A 21,218-nucleotide genomic window follows, 5' to 3' on the forward strand; every position below is an offset into this window, starting at 1 on the left:
ATAACATTAATTGCACATTCTGCTAAGGATCATTGCATGTCTGAAAAGGTTATACTCTACAGCAGGCATGGGCAAACTCGATCCTCGAGGGCCGGTGTCCCTGCATAGTTTTGCTCCAACACTAATCAAACACACCTGAACACCCTAATTAGTGTCTTCAAGATCACTAGAAAACTACAAGCAGGTGTGTTTGATTAGGGTTGGAGCAAAACTATGCAGGACACCGGCCCTCCAGGATCGAGTTTGCCCATCCCTGTTCTACAGTATAAACTGAACAGATTATATATGAAAATGATTAGCTTCTTGCATCTTGATAATAAAAGTCTTTATAATACCTATTCTGAAACAATAAGAACCAGACCAAGTTAAGACTGAGATTTGTTGATTCTATTGTTATAGAGACAGGTCAGACTCATGAGGAAGAGATCACCTATGTTGCGCCAGCGTTCCACAAAAGAAAAACACAGAAACTGGTAAGTTAATTTAGATTTCACTTTTAAAGTAACTTAGAAATCTTTAGTCTGTAAACAAACTATACAATGTTTGATAAATTATACCAGATATTTTAGATTAAAATAATATCGAGTTAATATTATTTTATGAGACATTTTATAAGAAATAATATGAGACATTAGAGTAAAAATGTGAATACCAAATGAAAATGCAAAAAAATAAAATAATAATAAAAAATACACACTGTTACACTGTCAAGCCAGGCCCGTGGCCAGGGGGTTTGGGTGGTTCGGAAGACCTACCCCTCAAAGAAAATGGTCTAGAATTTGTCCCGTACATGGGCTTGTTTGTTCTATTTTGACTGCTATGCCATCATAAACAGTGAATATAACTCATCGAAAAAGTTAAGGCGAAGTGGAATCCTCTGTTGGCAGTGTGACTTCAGCTAATCAGTTTTGGCCAATGGTAACTATTATTTTCCCTGAATCCAATATCCAGCTGTGCAAGAAAACATACAATCTGAAGTAAAGTTATCTTTCACTACTGTACTGCTTTTAAATAGAGAAAATATTTTACAAGTAAATTTTATTCAAAATTTTGGACCTTATTCCTGAAACAAAAAATGACCAATAAAAAGGTGTGAAGCACCAAAAGCTGCCCATATTAAAATTCACTTCAATACTATTTTGGCTATTGTTGTTATCCATGAAATTTTCAAATGTACTTTACAAGAAAGGCTAGAAAAATTGTAAAGTTGAATTGTGTATATTATTATTATTATTATTATTATTATTATTATTATTGTGCTTAAAATGTGCTTCAGAAGATCCAAGTGCTTAAAATAAGGTCCACTTTTTGAGAAAAAAAAGAACCACCCCTTTCACTAGGCTGTCTAAGGGCCTGCAAGCACATACCAAACCAGCAGGTGGCGATTTATGACATTACCAAAAAAGTCATGTTGGCCAATCAGAAGCCTTAAGCCTGAAAAGGAGATAGAGATGGGTCAAACAAATGAGTAAATGGTGCTAATGCTGATGGCATGATGTTTTACTGCCCATGATATTGTTGTTAGAGGACTCTGAAAATCATGACACTGACATAAGTTTTCAAAGTTTTGGTTTCAGTCACCCAATAATGCATTGGCATGTGGACTGATAACCAAAGCACATAAAAAACAACAAAAGGGCCATGAAGTCACCAGTCCCCTAAAAGTATGCTCCACTCTCACCCACACCTTATTACTAACTCACCCTACCCACAGCACCTCATCATCCTCCACATAGAAGAACCTACTCTTCAATCAGTCTCCTGAAAAGGATGGTCAATTGAATGTGGTAATTTTTACCTTATTGCCCCAATGACTCCCAGGTGATTTTTTCAGTGATTAATTTTTCCAAACCTCTTTTGCATGATCCACTAGCGGGATTGCTCTGATGACCCAGTCTGTTTGTGATTAGACTAATGCATTCAATGACTCTTTAGCTTATGTTGTGATTTCCGGCTTATAGGAATATTTTATATGGAATATTTTCCAAAAAAGCTGAGACAGGCTGGAGCAAACCCCATCTCAGACTCTCCCCAGGACAAATCCGAAGTCTCTCAAATTTGCTATACCCTTTATCCTTGCCTCCTCCCACCTTTGTGTTTTCACAGCTGGTTCAACAGACCTCTCCCAGCTACTACTTTACAACCTCAATTTAAAGCTCGCTCTTCATGTTGGCCATCACCTGTTTTCAAAGACATACAATGGCAGATTCCTCCACTCACTCAATTAAATAAGTCTTCACATAGTTTTACAAAATAAAAACCTTCTTCAATTACAGTGGCATCACCAGTATCCATTCTGCCAAAACAATGGCATGATCTGCATTTTTGCACTGTGCAGCTCAAGTACCTTCAACACACCAGTCTGGAAGTTTCTAGTATACCTATAAAGAGCTTGATTAACTGGTGTGTCTAATTGGAGTTGAAACTAAAGACACTGGCCCTCCAGGACAGAGTTTGAGCACCCCTGCTCTAGAAGTTCTGAGCATCTTAAGACTGATTTGCTGGAAAATCTTCAAATTAGAAAGCCAAATCTGCCAAAAGTCTATGTCTCTTAAACACAGAATGTTGCAGCATGCACATTGAGTGACCCTTAAAGCACAGTTATAATGTTATTGTTTGTTATTTAAACTGTTTTTACAATCATTAATATTCTGTTAAGTGCATTACTGTGGATGTCAATAGTGATGCTGTTTTTTATTATTTAGACAAACTTATGAATGCTTTTTTTTATTATAGACTGAATTTAACTAAAAGGTGATATGTAATGATGTTACCTTAATGCACCACTAGATGGCAACATAACATGTTTTTCCTCCCCAGAATATTAAAGAGGAAGATGTGGTGTACGCTCCTATCACAATAAGATGATGATCAAACTTCAGTCTCTTCAAACTCCAGCACATCCTGCAAGAACCTCGGACAAGATATAAGATACAAGATATAAATTTTCTTCAATTTTTTCAAGAATGTGGTTTGATAGTTTGGCTGGACAAATATCTTCTGCATGAACAACAGGTGGTATTCTTCAGCAAACTGTTTTGGAAAATAGTCTTTTAGGTGAATATTAACTATTGAAGATTAACAATAGAACAGTAAATGTGATCTGAAATATTCATATTTCCGTATAGAGCTGTTGAACTGCAGCATTCAAAACTACAAGCACTGAAAATACAATGATTAAAATACAAGCTCTTTTATTGTAGTGAACATTAATTTGTTTTTTGAAGTTCAGCCTTATATTTTCTCTTTGCAAAGACCTGTCTCCAAAACGTAATCAAGATGCATTCATAAAACAATTTTCTGAGAAAAAAAATTATATATATATAGAATTGAGATTTGATGTTTAAGAATATAAGTGGTCTCTAACTATATCGGTTCTTTCACTTTTTAATTGTTGTATTTTTTAGTCAACTGTCTGTAACTAAAAATATGTGTGACAGAGCAAAACAAATAAATAAATAGTTTTTCATAATTTTGTTTTTATTATAAATAAATAAATCTCTCTCTGTACAAATATACACACAATTCAAAAACAAGAAGCTGAACATTAGTTTTAGAAAAAAAAACATTATGTTCGGCTCACACGGCGATTTCATCCTCTATTTGGTCGTCTGATATAAATGTGTGAAATCATAAAATATTTCTATAATCCTGGACTAAAACAGGTGATCTTTGATCATTAGTTTGACATGTTCACTAACAGCTGATTAATAGCAGTTACGGTCGAATTTCCCTTCAATGAATTTCTGACAGAACATTTCAGACACTTTCCTGCAGTGATTTCAGCCACGACAAACATCAAACTAAGATCCTATAAGAGTGCAGAATTGGATTTAACAAAACTTCAAATTATTGTGGAGAAATGTCAAAATAGAATTGTTTCTGGTTTTATCATCATAGGAGTAAAATAACGCTACAGATTGTCAAAGTTTGCTGTGAGGAATCATTTCAAATGCAGGTTTCTGAATGCGTCGTGGATTGATGACGTTAAGCTGCATGTGTTCATTCCTTTTATTTTTAGCTGAGTCCCTTTGTTCATCAGGAGTCGCCACAACGGAATGAACCACTAACTTATCCAGCATATGTTTTACGCAGCGGATGCCCTTCCAGCTGCAACCTATCACTGGAGAACACCCATCCACTCATTCACACACATACACTACAGACAATTTTAGCTTACCCAATTCACCTGTACCGCATGTCTTTAGACTTGTGGGGGAAACTTGTGGGGGAAACTAAGCTTGTGCTTCATCCCACTCCATTTTCGACCATGTCGAAATGTATTCTTTTGTTAATGATATTTTATGTATGATACTTTGTTCGAAAATAAATAAATCAAATCAAATCAAACCAGAGGAAACACACCCGAACGCACAGAGAACATGCGAACTCCACACAGAAATGCCCGAACCAGTGACATTCTTGCTGTGAGGTGACAGCACTACCTACTGCACCACCGCGTCGCCCAATTGTATGTGTTTGTTTGGCAAGTCTAGAATGTCATTCAATCTGACATTTTGAAGGATGAGATCTTAGTCTGACATGGCAATCATGTTCATAAAGTCTGGCAAGCTACAATCATAAAGAATTAGTAAAAATCACCAGTGTGAGCCGAACTTTATATACATGCAGATAATTCACAGATATATACACACGACAACCCCCATTTCAAAACCCAGACAATATATAGAAACATAAGTGAAGTAAGTACTGTTGAAAAAGACATTTCTGGGGAAAAAATAAAATAAAAATGCACAAAATATCAATAATCCAAACATTAAATACAAAACTTTGAGGTTTTCTTTCCATTTGATGGACACTAATTCTAAAAACAACTGACCAGTGAATGACATGTTCTTGCTTGTGGTGCCTTGCTTTGGATTAGTTCAGTGTAGTTAAAAACTAGAGTTCCAGAGGCAAATGACATTATGGATTCTCGTTAGCAGCTACGAGTGGTTCTGGATTTTCCTACATGATGGAAGCCTCCTGTAACAAAATTAAATGAACAGCACTAATGATTCACTCACACAAATAAACAAAAACCCTTCAGTCATCAGTCATCTAAGCTTTTCACTCATCATAGCACACGTGCTGCTGATGATGGGACAATAAAAGTGATTTGATTTGACATACAGCTCTATTTTCAGATTTCTTTGCAGTGTGTATCATGATTCTCTTGATGAGTGCTGAGTCTGTGTTACGGTGTCATCTTTTGTACTACTGTAATCATGTTTGCATGTTATAGTGTGTGAAATCTTGTGAAGTAATAAATGACTGAACTAATTTATTGTTGAGTTTAATAACAATATTTATATCCTGTTCACTATCAGGCATTATTAGCACGTTGTTTACCGCCTCAGTGTTGAAATTCTGCTTCAACACTTAACTAAATGTCCACACAGTGCTCCTCAAGGTCAGAAAATAGTTTATACATGCAAAATTATACTAATTACTACAATGTAAAAAATAACCATGGAATTGTTCATCTAAAGTAACAACAACAAGCCCTGTCAGATTATAGTCTGTGATTCAGTGTACTGGTTTCTTCATAAACTAGTGAATTCACAGTTTTTGCAGACAGATTTAGTGTGTGAAGTTTCTCACCTGTTGTACATGTGGCTTGTTGTGCCCTGTTTCCTGATTGAACAATAACAAACATAATGTATCTTTAATTACTCTGTGCAATGAGAATAAAACATTTCATATCTTTTGAAGATTATTTACACATAATGAATTTCAAATTTCCAGTGAGATAAATCAGCTGTACTGTATGTAACACACCCTTTAGGCGTTTCCATAAAAAGTATAACACAGTAGCACAAATGATCAGCAGCGCAACAGTAGCACATATTCCTGCTACAGCATCTGGAGACTGAGCTGAATCTGTAACAGTGAAAGACAGATGGTCATTATAATTAGATATCGACTGATCCTCCATCCAGAACTGATGATATCACCCTTACACATTCATCAGTCACTTTGACTTGTGTGAAAATGAAAGCAGCAATATGCGTTTACTTTAAAACTGAGTCAAAGCAGTCGACATCTCTGCTGTTTTTGACGGTCTGAGATCAAACAGTTTAAACTGTAGGCAAACAAGGCAAGATCTTTACACAAATACTGAGCACGAAGAACCTTTAGATCTGAAATGTTAATAAAAAAAAGGGGGGAAAAAAGAAAAACTGAAGCTAATTTGAACCAGTAGACAAAACTGCTCAAAGGCCGACACATCTGGTGTTAGATACAACATTTAGTCATTTACATTTAGTCATTTAGCAGACGCTTTTATCCAAAGCGACTCACAAATGAGGACAAGGAAGCAATTTACACAACTATAAGAGCAGCAGTGAACAAGTGCTGTAGACAAGTTTCAGGTGTGTAAAGTCTAAGAAGCAAAGCATTAGTAATGATTTTTTTTTTTTTGGAGAGAGAGAGAGAGAGAGAGAGAGAGAGAGAGAGAGAGAGAGAGAGAGAGAGAGAGAGAGAGAGAGAGAGAGTACAGTTAGTGGTATAGCCAGAGAGGCAGTTACAGATTAGGAAGGAAAGTGGAGACTAAACAGTTGAGTTTTTAGTCGTTTCTTGAAGACAGCAAGTGACTCTGCTGTTCTGATGCAGTTAGGGAGTTCATTCCACCAACTGGGCAGATTGAATGTGAGAGTTCGGGAAAGTGATTTCTTCCCTCTTAGGGATGGAACCACGAGGCGACGTTCATTCACAGAACGCAAGTTTCTGGAGGGCACATAAATCTGCAGAAGTGAGAGCAGATAAGAAGGAGCAAAGCCAGAGGTCGCTTTGTAAGCAAATATCAGAGCTTTGAATTTAATGCGGGCAGCAACTGGCAGCCAGTGCAAACGGGTGAGTAGCAGAGTGAGATGTGCTCTTTTGGGTTCATTAAAGACCACTCGTGCTGCAGCGTTCTGAAGCAGCTGAAGAGGTTTGATTGAATTAGCTGGAAGCCCGGCTAGTAGAGAGTTGCAATAATCCAGTTTGGAGAGAACAAGAGCTTGAACAATGAGTTGAGCTGTATGTTCAGATAGGAAGGGTCGGACCTTTCTGATGTTATAGAGTGCGAATCTGCAAGATCGAGCAGTTCTAGAAATGTGCTCAGAGAAGTTTTTAGATACAAGACAGTTTAACAGATATATATATACACACGAGTTTATGAAATACAATGAAAATAAAAACATGGATGACCTATTATACAGTGCTTATCATAATTGAGTACAGCCCATTTTGAAAATGAATATTTTTCTCCACTTCTCAGTGAATAAAGGCAATATATTTTGGTGAACTTACAGATTTATTAAACAGATATATTTATTAAAATAATATTTTAGTCTCCACATATATTTAGAAATTGAAAGATAACACTATTAAATTCAAGCTAAATATTGCAAAAAAAATTACAACCTACTAGGGGTGTGACAAGATCTCGTATGACGAGATCTCGCGAGATTGAAAAAAATCGCAGCACGATTTCTCGTCGAGGTGAAAAGTTGTCTCGCGAGTTGTGATGTTATGATGGAGCGTGAGGATAAAATTAGCATTGAAGGCAGGATTGGATTTGATCTGCAAATCAAGTGCTTTGCACACACCTGGCAACCCAGGTTGACTTTGGAGTTGTGCTTGTCACTCGGTTGGGCGGGCGGGTGTGAAGTAATTGTTTTTTTCCACCGGAGTTTAGTTGCCGCATGCAACATAGGCTACAACTGCAGCCTCACACATTATGGTTCGTATCCATGCATTGGAATAGCACTTCAGATATGCTGACAGTCATAATCGTCGTAAACACAAATGGAATTAATACATGTGGAGTATTCCTAGTTTAGTCGTAATCAAACTATTACCACCTTAATGGACTTTTAGCTGCATTTCGCAACAGGATATACACACCTAGTGAGTAAAGCACCACAGACAGACACATCTCTAAGCGCGCACAAACAAACACACACACTTACTGTTTTTTTTTTTCCTAGTTCAATAAAAATCTATTTTCCAATCATATAATAGCAAATATTTTGCAAATATTTAAAATTATATATAAAAAGATTATTTACCATTCACATCACATTACCCTTCATATTAGCAAATATTTAGCAGTGTTCACATGTCCTTTACTGCATATAATTCATTAAAATAAAAGTAAAATAACGTTAATTAAAAGTTGATTAAAAAAAGCACCTAATAGTTTTGCGATTTGTGTTTTTTTTTTTAATTGAATAAAAACTATTTTCCATTCATATATTTCATTATTGAGGATTCCTTAAAAATAGAGTAATAATCTCAACTCATTCTCATGAACCCAATCTCGTGACTCGTCTCAGGGAGTAGGCATCTTGTCACACCCGTACAATCTACAAAATTTCAACTAAATTTTTTATTGTTTTGCTTTTTAGATTTTTCCTCTTCTTTAAATTTGTATTTAATATTTTTCTAACATATAAATTTGGGTGCAATAGTTTTTGGACAGTTATTGTAAGTTATTTTGTTAGATGAGCTCCAGATTTGGCTTCAGTGCTGACTAATGTAATGTATATGCACAAATATAGTATTGTAGAGCATCCTATTAAAAATATGAATTTAATAGAGAAATTTGTGAGGAGTGTACTTGTAGATGCTGAGCACTGTACATAATTTTAGTGCCATGTCAGCATAAACATGGATGTTTGTTTGTTTTGTTCACGTCATGCCAGCTGCTACAGCCATTTTTATGTAGAGAAATATAAACTGAAGACAGATTATATTAAGGTTTTGCTATTTATTTTTGCTAAAAACTGTAAAACTGTATTTTTATATTAACACAATTAAAAATCGATTCAAACCAATGAACTGATTAAAATAAATTCCTCACAGGATTGACTTCATTTTAGATTTTATTTCATTAAATTTTAGATAAAAAAAAAACTATTTTGTCAATCAAAAAAAGTACAACAATGTTATTGTATTATCAGAGGAAATGTGCTCAATGCATGTCAAAAAGTAAATCTTATTTTACTGCTACTTTGATTAGCAAAATAATGACTTTAATGAAACTTGTTTAACTCTTTTCTGGATCTTATGTTCTTTATAAATAAAAAGTTTACTGTGAAATAACTGAACTGACCTGAGATATCATTTGCACTGAGAGCTGAAATATAGTATGTGATGTCGTGCTGATCAAAATAAACATTAAATTAAAAATAGAATAGATCAACAAGTCAATGATATTTTATTACCAGTATTTGAAGTGTCAGATTCTGTGTTTTTTTCCTTCTCATGTTTGTCAGCAGCAGAAACACCTAAAAAAGAAACCAACAAATGACTGAAGGATATGTCTAGAGAGATATAATAAAAAATATTTAAATATTTAATTTTAACAAATTATTAATAATTTTAATAAATAGTTTTAATGAATTTTAACTTTGAACCCACATTTATTCTAAAACTAATTTATGACAAAATAATTCATTATTTTTCACTAAAAAATACATACATCCTAAAAAATCCCTTAAAATTATGCAAAGACAGATGCAGCCACATTAACTGTAAAACGAGCAGAGATTAAAGGCTGAAATGAACGTTTCTCCAACTTCGAGACATAAGATCAATTATTCAGTTCTGTTCAATAATGATGATAATGGTGAAAATCAGCTCTGAATGTCACTGTTATAATAAACATGTCATGAAGTGATTTAAACACGTGTAACCTGCTCTTTATACTCACTATAGACAGTGACACTGAAGGACTGCTCTTTTTCATCACCAGTGCGGATGATCTCTAGTATATATTCTCCAGAGTCTGTGCTTCTGGTGTTCATGATGGTCAGAAAACCAGTCTGATGATCCAGCTTCAGTCTGTCTCTGAATTTCTCATCTCCATCATTACACAGAACATCTGTACAGGTCTTACCATCAGATAAATCAATTTCAGCTATTCGAGTGTTTTGAAAATACCATTTAATCCTATCTTGCTTGGTGATTTTAAAATCATTGTGTAGAGTGACTGAATCTCTCTCCTTCACAGACACTGATACGACATCTGAACCAGCACAGAAAACACCTGAAAAACAAAATGAACAATTTGTCAGAATTCAATAAGCGATAATGGGACAAAAATATACAACAAAGCACTGTGAATATATGTGTTTGAGTGTTTGACATATGAACAAGTTCACTCAATCAAACTTGCTGAAGAATCAATTTAAACGAAAGTAAAACCATTTTCAGGCCAGCAGATCAATCCAAAACAAAGACTTACATTCTTAAAAACGTTTCATTTTCTTTGGTTCACTAAACTAGTTCAGGTTACTTTCATAAGGCAACACACCAAAATGTGCTTATTGAGACACAAAAAAACTGCACTTTCACTGATCAAAAACAGAATCATCATTAATGTTCTTCATGGTTATGTGTGCTCATATTGACCATTAACCAATACAAAAATCTCACAGCTCACTGCTATTCATTTAGTTAAAAACTTGATCATTGATAATGATAATCTTCACTGTAAAATTTACCATCAAGTTTTAACACTGTATTTACCTTTTCAAGCCAAAAAGCATGATTTTATTGTTATCAAAGGCTTGGTAAAATGTATATTTTTATAAAATGTGTTTTGCTTTTGTTTCTATTCTGACTGTGTAGAATGATCACCCAGAATGAGTATCAGCTTCTGTTTCAGGAACCAGTGGTGTAGTCCTTGCTATACGCACGTATACTTAGTATGCTTACTTTTTTCCAAGAGCTGTTTGGGTATTACCACTTATGAGGATCAATAATTGAGTATACTTTTCGGTATACTCACTTATTTTTCTGATTAAACTTTCCTAATTTTAGTGTATTATTTTTAATTCTTACTTAAAAATGTATAAGTGTGTAAATGTATATACCTTTTTCTTTGTTTACCCCAAAATAATCTGTTCCTGATCCGCCCTAAAATGAAAATCCTAAAATCACCCCTGTACAACAGTATTTCACACTTGTCTTAATCATGCCTACCGCTACAGGGAACGACACTATATATATATATATATATATATATATATATATATATATATATATATATAAACATATATATATATATATATATATATATATAAACATATATATAAACATATATATAAACATATATATAAACATACATACATATATATAAAAACACTAAAAACGATGAAGCAAAGAGTACTCATAAATCACGTAACAATATGCGATTTAAAAGGGAAACTACTAGTATATAATAGTGACAACAGAAAATAGACCCTTTAGAGTTTGGTTTAAAACAAGCATGCAAGAATGTGACAATCAAAAATAATGGCTGATTGATTTTTAAAGAAACCTATTAAATGTAAAGTAATAAGCCAGTAAAGAAAGTAAAAAAGCTGTCTTTCCATGTATGCACAGGCCCTATTGAGTTAACTTAAATAAAAGTTAACAAAATTCTTGTAGGCTACATGCTGTATACATACAGCCAATTATATATATATAATATAATATAATATAATATAATATAATATAATATAATATAATATAATATAATATAATATAATATAATATAATATAAAGCTAATGAATCAAAGAAACATTGACTTTCATCGTTTCTTTGCCTACTTTCATTTAAAATATGGGTCGGGTGTAATAGTACACCACTTTTTGTTTTAGGACTACACCACTGTCAGGAACTTAAACTGAAACTAGGCTTCTTCCTGGCCTTTCTTTTGCGTTTTCCTAATAAAAAAAAAAATCTACAAATAAAAACATAATACAACAGACATATACAGAGTGTATACAGAAACAGAAACCTAAAATGAAAGTCAATCTGATGTGACCACACAATGAAAATAAAAGCATCAGATAATAATATTAACTAGGAATGACTGACGTGAAACTGACGTTTCGACAGTGTCGAGATCCCGAAGCGCAAGTGTTTCGAAACACTGTACCGAACGATGATCCGAAACACCAGGTCACGTGACTAAAGCGATTCAAAGCATTGATCAGTTCAGAAGCGTTTCGAGACCTGGAGAATCTGCATTTGACTGACAGGGTCAGTTGAAAATTTCTGTCTCGTGTGGCCCAGTGGACCGTCCATGTCCGTGTTGTTACAGGCTTTAAATGACTTTTGGGTTCGATTCCCGACTTGTACAAATACTCCAAAATCAGGATTTTATGTATTTTAATCATGTTACTGTTTATGGTGTACTCTAGATATGATACAGCTGCAGATACGCCATCAATTTAGCATCATTTTTGTAAATGTAAAACAATAATTAATATTTTACAGTACTGAGATGGTTGTGTTTAGAGTTGTGGTAGACGTTCATAAAATACAATAAATGGGAAATTTAATGAATAATATAAATTATTCTTGTTAACTTCTGTCCACAACTGTATATGATCTATCACAGCCCTGTTTTATGACCAAAACAAGCCATATTTATTTACAAAGTGTTTATTCGGATGTCAGACCAATGTTGAAACAGAACGATGCACGAACAAAGAAATCTCAAACTGATATTAAAGCATCTCAAAACAGCTTCATCAGTCTGGATTCGAACCAACAATCCCCGCTTCATTTCTACAAAGTGGGGTTTAATACCTCAATCTGCTCAATTGTTCTTTGCTGAAGCTGTTCCAGTGCAATACATAAAAAAACACTAGGTGTCACCGCTTCGACACATTTGCTTCAACTGTTTCAGTGCTTCATGAAGCCTCGCTTTGCCCACCATTAATATTAACATGATTAGTGTCATTTAAATTCGGAAGTAGTACATCTGCCCGCTTTGTACTGTTCACTTGCTCCTGCTTCGAAGTTTTTTCATACGACAATGGAAAACACCTTCAAGCCAGTCACGTGCGCCAGTTTCCGGGTACAAACAAAAACCCTGCGTATGTGTCAATGATTATTTTGTGTGCTCTTTTGTCGGTTTGTTGAATAGCCATTTAAACTTTCAGCCTCGCTGATAACGAGCAGTTATTTTGTTTTTATTCAAGGCTTCGCATAAGTCGATTATGTAAAACGCTAGAACGATATTTGAGGGAAAAGGTACATCTATTAAATTAATTTCTGTCGAGTGTAAAGAAGCATAAGTTTGTAATAAATACATATCTTACCATGGAGGACCAAAACACACGTCCAGACCACTCCGGAAAGCATTTTCACCGCAGTTTGTCTGAAGGAGAATAAAACAAGCAACATATTGGTTGATTTGAAAACCGAAAGCAAAGAGCGGTGAAGTAAGCTCTGCTCCCTCCCCTTCTGTAAAATGAGATGAGGCGTCAGTCGTGTTCCTGCCCTCCTACCATTACGGAAAAAACATTTTTCTTCTTGTACGGTTGTTTAAATGGCTGTTAAATGGGACATATTCTTCCACCTACTGAACTGGAGTACAATTTGCAGATAGATATTTCATCATTAACTATGGCAGGCTAACTTCCAATGTTGGCAATTTACGTAATTAAATTACTTTTAATACTAAATATAGTAAAGCGACCTTCTTGCTGTGAGGCGAGAGCGCCACACACTGCACCACCATGCTGCCCCAGGCCTACTATTGTTATGACGCAATTAAAAATTAGCATTTAATTACTTTTTGAAGCAACCTGCCAACTATACTGTTATATAGGCCAGTCTCTTAACACTGGAAACAGTGCCTGTTTGGAGGAGTCCATCCCCTTTTATTCCATCCTACATGTCTTTGCATTTCATATCTGCCTGCATTTTGTTTCTTTGTGCCATTTGTTCTGCCATATCTTCTTCATCTCAAAGCTAGTTACATCTGCTGTACTAATACTATCCTTAATTTGAAGTTTGACCCATTTGGTGACTCTTTTGTCAAATTGTCTCTTTCCTCATTCACTTCCCATTGTTTTGCAGATGGAACCAATAAAAATATACTTTACTCCTATTTGCTCCCAATCTGCTATAATTTAGTTAACGCCGGATCCATTGCATGAAAATGGCCAAAGAAACAATGATGGCTCTACTTTGGACCTCAACACACTCTGTCAAGTTCAACCATGTATGCGAAAGTGTAGTAATATATTAATTATTATTTATTAAGATCTCTGTCTTCTGTTGCAGATCAGACACATCACGTATGTTATGTGCGTAGCATTACAGAATTTTAGGCCCTAACCTTATTGTTTTTTATATTGTGCTGATCTCTGCTGCTGTCACTTCATTTATGTTTACTGTATCCTTTGTCACGATTGTCAGAAAATACAATAAAGAACATTCATTCATTTATTCATTTTCTTTTCAGCTTAGTCCCTTTAATAATCTGGGGTCGCCACAGCGGAATGAACCGCCAACTTATCCAACACGTTTTACGCAGCGGATGCCCTTCCAGCTGCAACCCATCTCTGGAAAACATCCATACACACTCACACACTACGGACAACTTAGCCTACCCAAATTCACCTGTCCAGCATGTCTTTTGGACAGTGGGGGAAACCGAAGCACTCGGAGGAAACCCACGCGAACGCAGGGAGAACATGCAAACTCCACAAAGAAACGCCAACTGATCCCAGCCGAGGCTCGAACCAGCGACCTTCTTGCTGTGAGGCGACAGCACTACCTACTGTGCAACTGCGTCACCCACAATAAAGAACAAAAAAATAAATAAAATAAAAGTAAGGGGTTATCTACTGATTGCAATATAGACTTGTAATTCAAAAACAAAAAGAATTAAATCTGAATCTTTCTTTTAATCAGAATTATTCTCAAAACTTTTTAAGCTATTTAGCTCTTTACTAAAAGCTAAAATGAGTTAATGATTTTTTTTAAATGTATTAAAAGTGTATAATTGTAAAAATAAAAGTATAACAGTTTTAATATAATAATTTATAATACATAATTAACAAAAATTACTAAACTAAATTAGGTAACTAGGTGTTACTTCCTGTGATTGTTTTATTTTTGTTTCTATATAGCGGTCTCTTTTTTTCCTCTGTTTCCTGATTTCTTTTGTTTGCAGATTGTTGCCACCTGATTCCAATCTGCGCAGCTAATTTCCTTAGCTATATAGACTGGCTGCAGCCAACCAGAAGGCGAGAGAGAAGATGACTTGTCTCACTTGAGCTGTTCCAGACACAAAGGGCTTGTGGCTCATGCTCTACTGTTTTTTACTTATATAATGTGAATTAATTTATGACCGTAAGGTGTGAGCTTTATTTAAAAAAAATTTTCTCCTGTTTTGGTGGGTAGGCAAGGAGAAAGGGATGTTAGTTGTGGTTTTCATTCTTTTGGGAATGTTTATTTTGTTAGGGAAGTTAGTTTGTCTTTAAATTAGTTATTGGTGGTTTTTGTTATTTTGGACCCCATATCCTGATGAGTTATGTTCTTTATAATTTAAGATACAAATTGTTTTCTTTTGATAACAAACTAAATCAATGATTGCCTGATGGTGATCAGAAAATTGACTTTTGTCTGATGATTTTTGGATCTGCAAGTGGTACTCTCCCTCTTTCCTCATTTATTCATTCTTAGTTATTTTGTTTTACCCCTAGACTTTTGTAGGAACGTAAAACTAAGTTAAATTAAGTAACTAGCAAAAAATTTGGTGCAGCAAAGTTAATAAAAATGCAGTTCTTCATTAATTCATGTTAGATTTATTATGACTGTTGATTGCTTCAGAAGTATTTTTCATTGTTCTCCACATACAAATGTTGAAAATAATCTTCTGAAAATATGCTATAAATGCTGTTTATTTTGCACTTTTTATCATGATTAATGACATATATCATACAGCATCAATTAAATGTGTGTGATTTCTGATTCATTCATTTTCCTTCAGCTTAGTCCTTTATTTATCAGCGGTCACCATAGTGAAATGAACCACCTTTTGAGGGATCATGTGAAACTAAAGATACTGAATGTTCAGTAATCCATCACATGATAATACATCTGTTATTATTGATTTTGGTGATTTTACATGTGCATGTGTCAACTAGCTTTAATGCCAAACTGAAAAACTATAAACTACAGAAATTTTAGATTTGCATGAAAGCATTTTCTTTTAATTGCTTGCGTATATAATGCTTAATGAGTCTTGATAGAAAAATATCTAGTTAAGACTGCGATTAGTTAATAATATCTAATCTATTGCATCTATTAATATGTAAACAGTTGAGTTTTGTAAAAAAAAAAATTAATCATGGTGATTATTTATGGTGAACCAGAACGAAAAAGGGAGTAAAGGGAAAGGAGAGAAACAAAAAGTGACAAGTCAAATTCAGATGCAGCCAGTGGTGCAATTTAAATGATACACAGGTCAATGATATTCATTTACTAGTCTATTTTGTTGTAGTTTACAGGGATTTTCCCATCTGGAATTATACTCCCCTATTAAAGTACAACATCCTATTGATCTACATTTAATTGAAAGACTATAGATCAGCGGTCACCAACACTGTTGAGATCTACCTTTCTGCAGATTTCGGTTGCAACCCTGACCGAACACACCTGTCTGTAATTATCAAGTGCTGCTTCAGGTCTTAATTAATTGGTTCAGGTGTGTTAGATCAGGGTTGGAGCTGAACTTTGCAGGAAGGTAGATCTCCAGGAACAGGGTTAAGCTGTGGTCACACTGGACTTGTCTCCCCATAAACTTCCATTCAAACGCACGAGAATGCATCAGACCGGAAACGCAAGGTCATGCGTCAAATTTTGCAGGTTGCTGCCGTGCAAAGTTCAAGCTTGGTGAACTCTGACCTGCGAAATCGCATCACTTGACTGCCTGAGACCAATCGAGGATCAAAACACGACCTCTCTGAACAGGAATTTAAAACATGGAGCAATCGCTCGCTTTTTTGAATGTCTAAATATCTTGTTTAAACTCTAGTGTGACCGCAGGTTTAGTCACTGCTGGTATAGGTTATCATCATATCAATTTATTACAAGCAACACATCTTTAACAGCCACTATGCTTCTATCCAAAGATGTAAATTAACTTTATGCGCAAAAATGAATTATCGCATATAAGATGTGTGAATAAAGCAGCGTTTCCATCCACCGAGTCAAAGAGAACAAAATCATCACTTCCTGATTATCTAGCGCCAATTATCAACAGTAAATACGGAATTTGCTGTAATAACAGAAGCTGCATTAATCTTTTCTTTATTTAATAAATGACTTGCGCCTCAGAAGGCAATCCTGACACGCAGTGAACGCGCGGTGACGTTTGAAGGCACGAGACGCGGAGCACAGACGCTCTTGATTCTGGAGGTAATTAATAATATAATAACACTAATATTAAAAGCTAATATTAAAGGCATTTTAGAATGACCAAAACAACATTTCAGATGTTTTACAGTGTGCTCAGCCTGCTGGTTTGTCCATTCACATGCATTTTTATCCTCAAATGATCTAATAACAAAAATCACATGCCTTTTTTAATGCACATGCTGGAATTTGTGTGGTAAAACAAGTGTTTCCATCATAGTTTATGCGCATCTTTCCTCATCGAATAAAACGTTTGTCCTACTCAGTTACGCGCATAAGTTTATGCACATTTTCAAAATTTATGCGCATCTTGGCATTTCCATCAACTTTTTTTACGCGCATATCCAAAATGCACATAAAAATAGGTGGATGGAAACTTAGCTATCGACACGTATAGCTGGAAAGACCTTCAGTCTATGTCTGCTCAGGAGTTCTTATGTTCCTTATCATCTAAAATAATGAGATGTCTTGATTGTTCAAAGCAAATAATTCCAATCCAAACGTCAGATTTTTGGAAGATCGCATTCAGAGAGCAAAACACAATTTGTGTTATACTGGTATTATTTTAAACGCATCTGTGAAGGTTTTGGTCGATTATGGTCTTGACGAAAGATAAAATTATGCAAAAATATTGGAAATCTTGATTTTTGGTTTAGGGATATGTAATAGAATGGAGATTAAAAAGGTGGTGTGTGTGTGACTAGGCATGGGACAATAACCGTTTTCAAGGTATACAGCGGTTTGGAAAAGTCAAGGTTTTAAAACCCCCAAAATTCTCTGCTATACCGTTCCTAAGGTATATATAGGATATTTTTTTTAGTTAATTATTATTATTTTTTTAGGACAACAGTATCTCCAGCAGAAAAGATATCTAATGTCGTTTTAAACTGTATTGAAATCTGTGTTTTGAAACTAATGAAGACAGCACAAGTCAATGATTCATTTTAATTATTTAGCCTGACGTGTTTACTGCTCCAAATAATTTTAAATGTTTCTCAAAATAAAATATATTGTGTTCAAAGGGGAAAAAAGTTGTTGTTTTTTACCCAGACATTTAAAAGGAATATATTTTAGAGCAGTGATCACAATAAAGTTATACCGTGAAACTTTTGTCTAAGGTTATCATATCGTCAAAATCTTATAACGGCCCATGCCTGTGTGTGACAGCTGTGCACTTCACAATGCTTTCAGTCTGATCAAAATAACTCAACAATCTTCATATTAATATATATTTTTATTGTTAAATATGGGAGAAAAACTCTTAACTAATCTATAAAAATAACTCTAGAATCAGAATAAAGTTAAAGAAAATTGGCATTATCTCTAATGGGCTATATGCACAGCAAGCGTTCTTTGTCCCGATAAACTTCCAGTAAACGGTTGATGTGATTGCAGAAGTTTCCTTTAACATAATTAAAATATAGTCAGTTAAATAGACTTATACATTCATTAAGTTGTTCAAGTGTAAAATGAGATGGAAGACCGTTTAGCAGCAGGTGAGAGCAAAAACTTGATTAAACATGCACATTTATTATACCACAGTATTTTCAAAGACATTCAGCAGAACAATGGAATTCAGTGCTTCTTGTTTGGTCTGAGACCCGCATTATATTGTAAAGAAATCAGGCAGTGATGTACAGTATGTGAAACCAGATCATAAATCCTGCGATTTTATAATGGCACGACAGCTCACCGGAAGGGATTGAGCTGGCTTAAAATTAAAAGCTCTTGTGCATATTAGTCCATTAGCATAAACAGGAAATAATAAAAAAAAGGGATTCACTTCCTTACTAATGCCTTCTCATGAAAAGGAGAGAGGGTACAAGGATATATAGATTCGAGGGCTTTGAGGGAAGGTGTTAAATCCCCAATGCACCCAACAAACTTAAATTAAGACATTCTGAACAAAATCCAGCAAAACAAACGCCATTTTGAGACTGTTTTGGCAGTTTGAAACAGCTCAAAGTAAACTTCTGGGGGCAGTTTGTTTTGGCTCCTAAACACCTTTAAGCAGGGGTCACCAACTTCATACCTGGAGGGCCGGTGTCCCTGCAGAGTTTATAGCTGCCTCAGCACAACTGCCTGGAAGTTTCAAGTATACAAAGGCTGTGTTCCAGTGCCCTATTATAAACAAACTCGCAAACTTCTCTTAACTCGTTTCCTCGGAGAACACAATTTTGAAGTGCGTTTCATTCCTAAAGTGAACAAGGGATGTTTACATGGACGAACCCTCGATTCCTTGATTTTGATTATATGAGCAAGTCTGCTTCATATGTCCACTCCAGCCCCAATATATCTCAGAAAGCAACAATAGTTTAGTTCCAAAGTGCTCAAGCGTTTAGGACATTACATTAAAGACCATTCAGATGTTCCACCAGTAGTGGACATACTCTTGTGTGATGTAATAAGTGACGCACATCTAAAGGAGAGAATTAAAGGGCATATAACAATAGAATGGAATGCAGCCCTAGAGGTAGTAGTCCTATAGGCCCTCCAGAAACAACTTTAGTGACCCCTTTCCATGGTGATTACCCAATGAGTGGGTGTGTTCTGAAAGTTTAAAGTGTCCTCATGCTGTATATCTTTGGAACACATCGAAAAAATGTCCTTGGATGCAACAAATCACCATGATAACACCTTAAAATCCTTGCTGTTGCTTGATGCAGGAACCCCAGGGATCTGATGAGCAGGCAGGAAATTCATACTTGTAGTAAACTCCAGTCTGTAGTTCTCCAAGAACATGAGAGATGGCTGAACATAATGATTTCAGTCACCGAGCAGCAATGATCTACAATACAAACACATCAGAAAAACAGTAATTACACGACAGACAGACAGACAGACAGACAGACAGATAGCAAATGATGAAACCTTTACCTTTAACAGCTCTCAGGTCTTCATCCTCATGAAATGATGTAGTTTGACTTTGAAAAAACATTAAATGAGAAGCAGACAACAGTTTACAACTTTGATTAAAAAAAAAATGAATAAACAAAAAAATACAAACATAGCGCAAAAAAGTACACTATCATCCGATGCAAGATTTTCATCTGTAGTGCGGTCAAGATGTCAATTTTAATAATGTAAAGATGTCATTTTACATTACTACTTGGTAAAAATCTTGATGACGTTGTTTCTCTGCTCTTTTTTTGCTTTTCATTTAAAGTCAATAAGTAGACTGAAATACAGTTTTATGGTCAACCGTACTGCAGTTACCATCCAGCTGCTGTTTGTGCTGGTGAGAGCAACGTTCAAATCAAGTTTGTTTACAGCACTTTTTCCTTTGTTTACAGTAGATTTAGTATTGTAAACCGCTGTTTTAAAAATAACGTCAATGTTAGCAGCACTTTGGTGTTTTTATAGCAGACATCTGACCTTGATTGATTATGTGGTAGTGTCAGTCTTCTGTTTTGGACTTCTGAAATGGCTCTGAACATTTTTTTTTGGCCCAAATTAGTTTGAAATGAACTTTATTATTTCTATTTATTTAGTTGAAGTAGATAATGGCCTTAAAGGAACACAGCGTTTTTTTGTAAATTGGCAAATTTTTTCCCAGTTCCAGTCCTCGAGACTCATTCCCTGCACATTTAGCCAATCTCTGGGTCAAGCAGGAGCACTATCGGCTTAGCATAAATTAGTTATTTTCAGGCATTGCATAATCTTATTGTACCTGTAGAGGCAAAGTTTTCTGATTATTGTACAAGAAATAGAGTATAGTTCCTAGCCATATCGGCCTAGAAAATAGCAACTTTTTATTTTCGGTCAGATTACAAAAGAGTAAGAATAAGAAAATTATCGAAACCGTTTTGTGAATGTTTCTTTGAGATGTTAATTGTCTAATCCAGATCAATAGTCTACGCTAAGGTAAGATCAAAAGTGCTCCCATCAGAACTGGAGATGGGCTGAATTAATAAAAAAAAATTGTAAAACTCTTTGTAAAACTGTTTAAGTATAGCGGAGTTGTAAAATGAGCCAATTTTTCAAAAGAGCAAGAGTGTTCCTTAAAACAGAAACTACT

General features: G+C 35.0%; 1 long non-coding RNA gene across 1 annotated transcript; it reads right to left on the reverse strand.

Moving 5' to 3' along the window:
- Window positions 1-18,709: 18,709 nt before the first annotated feature.
- On the reverse strand, window positions 18,710-21,195 carry LOC130216234 (uncharacterized). Its single transcript, XR_008835776.1, has 2 exons — window positions 20,078-21,195; window positions 18,710-19,988 (listed from the first exon to the last, which is right to left on the reverse strand). It is a non-coding gene; the product is annotated as an uncharacterized LOC130216234 (long non-coding RNA).
- Between the last annotated feature and the right edge of the window lie 23 nt (window positions 21,196-21,218).

The sequence above is a fragment of the Danio aesculapii genome, chromosome 22, assembly GCF_903798145.1.
Source record: "Danio aesculapii chromosome 22, fDanAes4.1, whole genome shotgun sequence".
NCBI lineage: Eukaryota > Metazoa > Chordata > Actinopteri > Cypriniformes > Danionidae > Danio > Danio aesculapii.